Source organism: Triticum aestivum, chromosome 2B (genome assembly GCF_018294505.1).
Source record: "Triticum aestivum cultivar Chinese Spring chromosome 2B, IWGSC CS RefSeq v2.1, whole genome shotgun sequence".
NCBI classification, from domain to species: domain Eukaryota; kingdom Viridiplantae; phylum Streptophyta; class Magnoliopsida; order Poales; family Poaceae; genus Triticum; species Triticum aestivum.
Window position 1 is genome coordinate 551,350,109 of NC_057798.1, and position 11,012 is coordinate 551,361,120.

The following is an 11,012-nucleotide window of genomic DNA, read 5'->3' on the forward strand; positions in this document are numbered from 1 at the left end:
AAATCTGATTTTCTCATCATAGACCAGACCATGTCCAACAAGGTCCTATTCCTCCGTTCTGACATGTCGTTTCTCTGTGGCGTACCCGGAGGTGTGAGCTGAGGTACTATACCTTAGCTTTTCAGATGATCATCAAACTCCTGGCTCATGTACTCACCCCCACGATCAGATCGTAGAAGTTTTATAGTCTTGCCGAGCTGATTCTCAACCTCGTTCTGAAACTCTTTGAACTTTTCAAAAGTCTCCGACTTGTGCCTCATCAAATAGATATATCCATATCTACTCAAGTCGTCGATAAAAGTCACGAAGTACTGATAGCCACCTCTGGCAGTTGTGCTCATTGGACCACACACATCACTGTGTATAAGCTCCAACAGCTCGGACGCCCTCTCGCAACTCTTTGCAAAAGGGGACTTAGTCATCTTGCCGAGCAAGCATGATTCACATGTCTCGAACGACCCGAAGTCTGACGAAGTTAGGAGCTCATCATCATGGAGCTTCTTCATGCATTTCAGACTAATGTGTCCAAGCCGACAATGCCAGAAGTATGTCAGATTTATCTCATTAGGCTTATGCCTCTTGACATTCACGTTATAGACCAATTCCTATTCTAGATCCAATATAAATAGCCCGTCAATAATGGGTGCATAGCCGTGGAACATACCATTCAAAAATATCAAACAACCATTGTCCTTTAAATTGAATTCATAACCTTGACTCATCAAACATGAGGAAGAAATAATGTTCCGACTAAGTGAAGGAATGTAATAACAATTATTCAATTCCATAATGAATCCGAAAGGAAGCTGGAGCTGCATCGTGCCGACCTCCAACGCAGCAACTCTTGCTTTGTTGCCGACCCTAATGTCAATCTCCCCTTGTGCCACACGCCTAGTTCTTACCAGCCCCTGCATCGAGTTGCAAATGTGAACAACCGATCCGGTATCAAATACCCAAAAGCTACTAGGTATGTCAGCAAGGTAAATGTCTATAACATATGCAACAAGTGTACCTTTGCCTGAAGCAGCATTCCCGGCCTTCTTGCCATGCTCTGCAAGCCACTTGCTACAGTTCCTCTTCCAGTGACCGGTCTCCTTGCAGTGAAAGTAAACGGTCTTCGAGTCCGGTCCAGACTTTGGCGCAGCGGTGGAGGTTACCGTCTCCGTGCCTTTGCCTTAGCCTTTTTCTTGGACCAACTCTTCTTGAACTTAGCCGATTTCTGCACCATCAACACTTGATGCGTGCCTTTCTTAATATCCTGCTCTGACACCTTGAACATCCCATGCAATTTCGTGAGCTTCTTATCCATGCCATGCATATGATAGTTCGAGATGAACGTCCCATAGCTGGGCGGAAGAGAACCCAGAACAGCATCAGTAGCCAGCTCATCCAATAGCGGGAAGCCCAAACGATCCAAAGCTTGCACATATCCGATCATCTTGATCACATGTGGGCTTAGTGGATCACCTCCTTCAGCTTGCAATCCATCAAGGATCACCAGACGTTGAACCTTTCGGTCCTAGCCTGTGTCTGAAACATGCTCTTGAGACTCTCGATCATATCGTAAGCCTCAACATTTTCGAAATGTTGTTGCAAATCGGGCTCTATACAAGCCAGCATCAGACAGCTGATCTCTGTTGATTCATCAACGAGTTTCTGGTAGGCATTCTTAGTTGTGGCATTAGCATTATCAGCAGGTTCCTTTGGAAGTGGATCCTCTAGAATATGTTCCTTTTTATCGTGCTTGAGAACAATTCTCAGATTTCTATACCAAGTGGTAAAGTTTGTTCCATTTAGTTTATCCTTTTCCAGAATTGATTTCAATGCAAAGTTGGGTTGAGCAGGTGGTGCCATTGATCTACAACAGAAAATATGCAATCACCAAGTAATGTGTTTATGTAGAGTAATTCTAGCCTAAACAGAAATACTCCAACTGAAGTCAGCATCCCTCCGCAAACTCTCAGTGATTCAGGATCCGACTAGCGCATGCGACTAGTGAGCTTTAGCATCACTGCTAGCCAACATACCTATCCGGTAAGCAACTCCTTGCTAATTGTATCTCTATACGACTCCTATCGGTTGGGAAGGTATCTCATACACCGGCTCCCAACCTTCTTTGCCACAAGGCCCAAAACCGTTTTGATAGACTTGTCAAGCTAACATGACGCAGTGCATGTCCGTGTCCGACACGAACCCTTCAGTTCAAGGACACCTAGCAGCACCCCAATTTTATGAGCCCACTACTAGACGTACTTGACGTGTGAAGGTGCAACATCGGGAATGGCAATTTACTTGATATTCATGAAGGATCTTTCTACCATTCTAACATGCATAGAAACAAAGAAGCATAACAATCACAAATAAACACATATTGTGAAATGGTATGGCTCCTTCATGGACGTTCTTCCAGGTCGGCTCCGACTCCGATGACCATCTACGAACTTCATCTTGTTTGTCACGCTGGGACGCCAAGCCACCAACCTGATCTCTATTATCCAACTACTACAACTAGTAATGAATTTTACATAGTCACAAGTCGACACGCAGGTCATTATACAATATAATGACAGCACTTTGGCTCCTGCCGGCTGACAAACATGACACGTAGGCCATGTATAAATTACACACATGCATCACATACACATGAGCCATACTATTCACATCAAACCTGCAAAACAAAGTTATGCATAGAATCACATTCTACCGGTTTGTGTGTCGGGTACGAAATACATGGTGCTACGCACACGGCAGTCCCCGCGGATTTTCTGATCTGACCGATCTTATCGATCATCGCGAATCCGATTCGGGTTTACGTTTCACTGTTAACCCCGATGGCGGATGACCGGCCGGTAGGGGTAGATCGTGTCACGACCTCATCGATCCCAATTGACAGAAAACATAGCCTCTTCAATCCCCATGTGCAGTTGATCACATCAACCGTGCACATAGCCGATCTTATCAACGACAACAGATCTCATCTGCCGCCTCCACATATCTAATATGCATACGATCTGAATCCAAATCCTATAGCAGAGGCTCTAATGCCACTGTTGGGCTCTATGGTAGGGTGCGTCGACTGCAAATTAAAATTCCTACGCGCAGAACAACCAAGAACATGCTACGGGAGATGGATCACAAACCGTTACCACTAGATGCGCAGTGCCATGTAGCAGAAGTAGAGTTGAGGTAGCGCGTCAGCGTGGATCGTCTCCTCCTCGTTCGATCTCCGTCGAACAGCCGGTCGTCCGATCCCATGTACAAGTTCGCCCGAGCGGCGCAAGTGCACCGCCTCTAATGGTATCCGCGCGTGCAGGAGGAACACCGTGCGGCGGACTGCTAGGTACGATCACACAGTCGGCGGTGAGTGGAGGTGGCTATTCGCAACACATGCAAACCCTAGTCGCAGCGCCGAAGTGATCAACCACATGAGTGTGCCGCACCTCCACTTTATATAGGCGTCCGTCGCAAGCTCAACACTTGGGCCTTGTACGGACCCTAAAGCCCAAAGTCTACTCGGTCACGTTCCTAGTCCAGTTCGGATCACATCCGACCAGTGTCCTACGAACCGACCTCGTAGGTTCCTTCCCTTAAGTGTGCGACCCCTTAGGTTCAAGTCGGCTTGGTCACAGTTCGGATCACCTCCGAACTACACGGTTTGTAGCGGCCTCTAGCAAGGTGTGCCTACCACCAAGCAGACTATGAAGCTGGTTAGGCAAACCTGTACAATGTGTCATACTTCTGTTCCCTTTGCCGCACGATATATGTTATCGGGCTCAAGGCGAGACTGTCATCCTTGTGCTAGCCCGACCTCTTTCTTGTTCCAATGATACCGACCACTACCCAGATTATCTCATAATCCTTGTCACATAGCCATGCTTCTCCTGGTCGGATCACATGAGGGGCCCAGAGTATATCTCTCCTGATTGGAGGGGTAAATCCCATCTTGCTCGACCATGTCTCGCAGCATGGGACTGGACAAACCCAAAACCTACCTTTGTAACTACCCAGTCATGGAGTAGCATTTGGTCAGCCCAAAGCAAGTCTGTCACCATCCTGAGTACATGCGTCAGCTCAGGTCTTAGGACATAGAACGTATGTTGTACTAGAGACTCACAGATGACATATCGCTGCGTCTCATAGTTGGGTCTGTCCGACTCAGACCTTATCTCGACTCGGATCCGACTACGTCGAATCTGACCAGACCTTTCCAAGTCCATATTATCCGGTTAGCATCCAATGCTCCATGGCCAGTGAGACCAAGCCATCGACCGTGTCATATGCTAGTCTAGTCGGCTGCGCGTCCACACAGCCCTTTCGACTAGGGATCTTTTAGGACAGTCATCATACAATGCATAGTCCCACAAACAAGTCACGTACTTGCTGATACACATCATTGATAATGTCCAAGGACTATATTTATTCATAAACACATAGGAAATATCATCATACATGATTGCCTCTAGGGCATATATCGAACACCTTGATCCCGAAGAAGGACGGGTCAGGGCTGGTCTCCCAAGGGTCTACTTCGGCTCGGGTGCCGCCCGGAACCAGCTCTAGCCCTCCTGGTGCGCCTTCCTCCGCCGTTGGACCCCCCGAGGTTGTGCCCCGCAGGAGGCTCTCGGGCTTCAAGCTTGGTCGGAGTCCATGGGACCCCGCGGCAGCCGACTAGTAAGTACTCGAACTCCGCTTTGGCCCTGTTTTTGCCATCGAGGCCTGACATTTCTCATTTGGGTAGGCTGCCACCTGCAGCAAAGAGGCAGAAGGGGGACGCGGCGACCCCACTTGGGACGGGCTCACCGGCCGTGGCCACGTCTTCACTCGCGAGGAAGGGAGGCAGCGAAGCCCGCACTTCCCCTGCCCGATCATCCTCGCGAGGCCGGCAGGGACGCTCCGGCGGGGAGTCAGCCCCCGTGGCCCCGCTGACTCTAGAGGCGCCTATGCTTGATGCTGTCACCGAGGTTGCCAAGGCTCAGGAGGTCCCTGCCTCCCAAGCCGTGATCACACTGTCGTCTTCTCCTCCTACTCCGCCGGCTCCCGTCTCTTCTGCCTCCTCCCTTGCCTTGGACCGTGCTGCCGACGAGCTGAGTCGGCTGCGAGAGGATCTCCAAGGCGCCGACCCCCGCCTGGTGGCCGGGCGCCTGGAGTTGGTCTCCGGCTGGGTTCGCTCTGACGCCTCTGTTCGAGCGGTGCTGAGCCAGGCTGTGACGGCTTCCAAGGAGGAGAAGCAAGTCACCTCCCAGGCCATAGCCGCTCGTGACGCGGCATTAAAGGATGCTTCAACTGTCAAGGGCCACTACAAGACGCTGGAGGGCGAGTTGCAAGGGCTGTGTGAGGAGCTCGCCAAGGAGAATCGCGACCGTCAGGCAAAGGAGGAGGAGATGAAGGCTCGGGAGGCGACCATCAAGGACCGCGACGCCGAACTCACAGCTGATCGCGGCCGGCTGAAGACGCTGGACCAGGCGCTAAAGACGGAAAGGGTTGAGCTGGATGCCAAGGCGAAGGTCTTGGCCGAGGACCGCACGGCCTTCACGCATTACGAGGAGAGGGCCCGCACGGTGCTGAAGACGCTTTACAAAGAGGGCTTGGAGAAACCGCTGGCCGGAGCGACGAAAGGCCCCGCCAAGCTGGTTCCCTTCCTTGTCAAGGCGCTTGAGGAGGTCATGACCGGCATCGGCCCCATGGACTAAGTAGAGGCTCGCGTCCTTTCTTCCATAGCGCTGACGCGGATCCTCAGTCACGTCTACCTCCGCAACCTCGACGCCAACCTTGACGACCTGCTGGAACTTGTGGACGCCAAGCGCTCTGCCGCCGCTGCCGAGGCCATGAAGGGCCGAGCGGAGGCCTTGTTGGCGAAGTTCCGCACCTTCAACAATGCGCCCAAGTGAGGCGCTGTTGGCTCCGCGGCCCCTGGGGGTGGAGCTGACAAGCGCAACTCCACCATGAGCGGCGGCGCGGCCCAGGGGTGATCTTCTCGCGGCCTCTTTCCTGCTTCGATTCCTGCAACATGCACCGTGCCTCGTGGAGGCGTTTAAACTTGTGTCTGGTATTGTGAGAACAATTTATGGTCTGTAATATTTTCTTTTGAACTTGCTAGATTTTGCAGTTTCCTTCCTATTTGCTTGTGTTCTACATGGGCAGGGCCCGGCCCCGCGCATACCTCAACCACCGTTAGCCCCGACCGGATCACCAGGATGGGACCAAGGAGTGAGGGGCTATGTGGCAAGTTAGGCTCCTGAGTTGCGATGCTCAGGAGTCCCCCTTGACGCGCAAACAGCAAATAGGGAGAGGGTGTAAGAGAGGATCTGTCGTTCTACGTCTGCAGGGCCCGGCCCCGCGCATACCTCGACCGCCGTTAGCCTTTCGGATCTAAGGAGTGAGGGGCTACATGACTAGTTAGGCTCGTGAGTCGCGATGCTCAGGAGTCCCCCTTGACGCTCAAATGGGTCTTCGTACCTTGGCTTCGCTCGGGGAGGGGCGCGCGACGAGACCAGGTCCGAGGGACCTGGCTGGGTGGCGTGTGCTCAGGCGCGACCCGGGTGCAGCCCCCGTGCCCAGCCCCCTCGTGCGGCGCTCCCGAGGGGAGGCGTTGCGATGAGGCCAGACACTGAGCTCTGGGCTCCCTGAGGTTGATACAGCCGTGGGCTGCCCTCAGTTGTATATCACCAGCGCGGAGCATAGCACTTCTGTATGTGTACGGGCATAGCCGCTCCTTGGCAGTGTCGCCAGCCAGTGCGGAGCATGGTGCTTCCACTGGTATGTGGGAGGGGGGCTCCCCTCCAGGAGGAGCCCCCGACGCACGTACAGCCCCGCCCTGACACGTGGCCAGCACAGTAGGGCTAGAGGAGGTGTATCTGGGCACTCGTGAGCCAGCGCGGGACTCACGAGGCCCTACCTCAAGGCGGGTTGCACCAGGCTCTGGGCCTTTGACGGTGGTATGTTCTTGCAAGATGTTTAGATGCAAACGCTCTACGTCCTTAGGTCTCGGCCCTCGAGCGAGCTTAGCCGCCGCTGGTATGCCAGGTCGCGATGCCGTGGACAAGGTCAGGGGGTGAGGGCTGGAGAGCCAGTAAGAGCTCCTGAGTCGCGATGCTCAGGCGCCCCCCTTTTAACGTGCAAGCAATTTGCATGGGGGAGAAGAGGCCCGCGGTGGGCGGCAGGCGATAATCATAGGTAGGTCAAGCATGAAGAGGCCATCCAACTTAGATAGATGCAAGGAAAGGCACACGCCACTGGGTTAGGCCTGAGCGGTTGGGGATGATGCAGCCCGAGGGGCGCCCCCAGCAAAGTAGGCTAAAGACATAAGAAAAAATGGATACATGCCACGGGGACAGACCCATGCGGCCTAGGAATGATGCAGCCCGGAGGGCGCTCCCAGCTAAAATGAAACTTTAGAGATGCCACCTAATAGCATTGCAGAGCGAGTGTTGGAGTAGCTGACGGTGCTTGATGAAGAAGCCAATCCTCATGAGCCTTCGGAACTCCGAGCCTCGGGAGGCTCTGGAGGTCCTGGCGGTTCGGCAATGTCCATCTCCATCTCCTCCAGGAACGCGCGGTGCCTGACCACCTGAGCCTCCAGAATGCTCCTCATCAGACGATGGTGAGAAGCAGCCGCGTTCGGCAGGCTGAAGGGCATGCGAACATAGCTGTGAGGTGGACCCTCGCAAGGCCCCACGCGCGAAGTGCTCCTGAGACGTGACTCGATTGAGCCCTGGGTAGTCGATGCAGACACGCAGCCCGCCACCCTCGCCTGGATGGGGGCTACGTCAGGCAGACGACGGTTGCCGCGCATGACTCTCGATTCCTGCAGCTCCTGAGTGACCTTGGTGATGAACTCCCGAGGGTTGGGCTCTCCTCGCCTTATGCCTTCCTGAGGAAAACGTGTCGCGAAGCATGCCTCCAAGTGGTGCCCGAGCGCCTCCCTCGTGATCTTGGCAAAGTCAGTGTGGCCCTCCAGGAGAGAGCCCCCGAGCCTTGCCCGAGGAGGGCGCCGAGCGCGCCTTCCTATGTGATAGAGGGTAGCGCCCCTTGGATGGGCGCAGATCCTGATGTGGTGCTTCCGGAGGTGCCTGCCTCCTGAAGCCTTAAGCCAGGTGGTGTCTTCTTCTTCTTGGAAGCTGCTTCAGGGAGGTCTCCACTCTTGCTGTCTGGGTCCTCGATCGACGCGGCTTGGAAGGCGCGCTCAAGAGAGCACACCGCATCCTTCTCTTCACAGGGGACCGTGATTACTCCACCACTTCCTGGCATCTTGAGGATGTTTTAGCCATGGTGAGTCACTGCCATGAACTTGGCCAGGGCCGGATATCCGAGGATGGCATTGTATGGCAGGAGAATGTGAGCGACGTCGAAGTCAATGAGCTTGGTACGGTAGTTCTTGCGTTGCCCAAAGGTGACAGGGAGGCGGACCTGCCCTATCGGGACAATGGAACCATCTGTGACTCCTGAAAAGGGCTTGGTTGGCTGAAGCTGATCGTATGGCACTTGGAGATTGTTGAACGTCTTGACGGACAGGACGTTGAGCCCTGCCCCACCGTCGATGAGGGTCCTGGTAACTTGCACATTGCTGATGACTAGGGAACAGAGCATTAGGAGGACACTGGCTGTTGCCGCGCACTTGAGCTGATCCACTGAACTGAACATGATGGCGCACGAGGACCACCTAAGAGGGCGCGTGGCCTCGAGCTTGGGGAGGACTGCATTCACTTCACGAGCAAACTACTTGAAGATGCGCTGAGAGGCTGGGGCTAGGCTCCGCCCAAGATGCAAGCGATAGCACGCGGCTCCTAGAAGCCCCTATCCCCCTCGTCCTGATGATGGTCGTCATTCCTTCTTGGTGGTGGTGGCAGAGGAGGAAGGCCTGCATTGCCTTGCGGGCGATCCTCACGAGGCTGATCCCCCCAAGCTCCCTCGTGAGGCTGGTCCTGCCAGCGGTCCTCGCGAAGCCGGTCATGCCACCCTTGGCGAGGGCCACGGTCGTCCCATCGTCCTCCACCTCTTCCTCTGCCTTGGCCGTAACCCCGATCATTGCGCTCGGGGCGTCGATCGACACGGCCTTCTCGCACGGCCCTGAGCTCTTGGCATTTGTTGGTGTTGTGGGTGTGGAGATTGTGGTACACGCAATATGGCTGCCCTTGGACGACTCCGGCTAGTCCCTGCCGTGCTTCATACCCGGCTCTGCTGCGAGCACAGCTGCTCCGTTGCACTTCACATCCTTGGCCTTGGCTTTCTTCTCTTTTGGATCTGCAGCTGGGAGCTCGAGAAGGGAGAGGCGTCCCTCCTCAGCCCTTGCGCACTTGGTCGCCAGGTTGAACAGCTCCAGAGACGTGCACAGATCTTTGTGGATCGCCAGTTCCTCCTTCATCTTGACGTCGCGGACGCCGTCGGAGAATGCTGAGATGATGGCTTCCTCGGTCACCTTGGGAATCTTGAGGCGAGTGTTGTTGAAGTGCTGGATGTACTTCTGCAAGGTCTCTCTAGGTTGCTGCTTCATGCGGCATAGGTCACCCACGGCCGGCGGACGGTCGCGAGTGCCCTGGAAGTTGGCGATGAAGAGGGTGCGCATCTCGTCCCAGGAGGACATCGTGCCAGGAGGCAGGTTCAGGAGCCAGGTGAGGGCACCGTCCTTGAGCGCCATGGGAAACCAATTTTCCATGACCTTTTTGTCCCTGTTGGCGGCTTCAATGCCTAACTCATAGAGCTGCAGGAACTCCACGGGGTCAGCAGTGCCGTCGTAGCGAGGAGGCAGGTCGGGTTTGAACTTGCCCCGCCAGGCGACACTGCGTAGCTCGATGGTGAAGGCGCGGCAGCCTGCAGTGGCCATCGGAGCTCTCTGCTGACGCGGGGATTGCTCTTAAGGATTCCCGCGCGCCGCTGCCTGGAGCAGTGCGGGGTCTTGACGTGCCGGCGCAGGGATGCGGTCATGGCGTGCCGGTGCAGGAAGCATGCAAGCACCTTCTTGGGGACGAGGGATTTCTTGGCAGCTCCTTTCTTGTCGTGCGGGCGCTGGACGCGGTGGATCTCGTCTAGGGGCCGCGCGCCTTGGAGCCAGGGCGCCTTCTTGGGGAGGAGGTGGCGGAGGCACCTCCTAGGCTGCACCACCCACGCAGGACGGAGGGCGAGGCAGCGAGAGGGACGGAGCAGGGGAGCCCCCTGCGGCGCTGACAAGCTCGGTGATGCGAGCGAGCCACTCCTCGTAGAGGTCGTCGACGGGATGGTAGTGCAGGAGCTCACGTGCCAGGAGCAACGCGGCGTGCGCGTCCGTGGGGGCCCGACGGGCGTGCGATGATGAACCGGCTGGAGTCAGCGACGGGGTGGCGGTGCGGCCTTCCCGCCGCACCGAGGGATGCAGCGACGAGGCCTGCTTGTTCCCCCCCGGGCCGGTGGCGGCGTGGGCGGCAGGCGATGGAGAACGACGGGGAGGCCAACCGACGGGAGCCGTCTGGGCGACGTGGGCGGCAAGAGCAGCCCGACGCTCGGCACGAGCTCGGCGAGTGTCAGCCATCGATGCGACAAACGATCAAACGCGGAACAGCGGAAGAGAGATTCCGGCGCACCCCTACCTGGTGCGCCAAATGTGTTGGGTTCCGGCAGACCCTTAAGGTTCGAACTCTGGGGTGCATGCAAAGATCTTCCCTCTACCAATCCACGTCCGATTGCCTCACGAGGATCTAAGCTAAACAATGAACAACTCAAGGGACACAAGATTTATACTAGTTCGGGCGACCGTTGTGGTGTAATACCCTACTCCAGTGTGTGGTGTGGTGGATGGCCTCAGGGGGATGAAGATGAACAATACAAGGGGAAGAACAGCCTCGCGAGAGGTGTTCTTGCAGTGGTGGTTTGCTTGAGAAGGATTCGATCCTCTCTTGGCCCTAGATGATATTCTCGATGCCTTCTACTGTGGTGGTTATCCCTATATATGGAGGCCCTGGTCCTCTTCCCAAATATTGAGCGAGAAGGGCGCCAACAACGGCCATTTTGAAGGGGAACATCTAGTACAAGTTATCCTGACT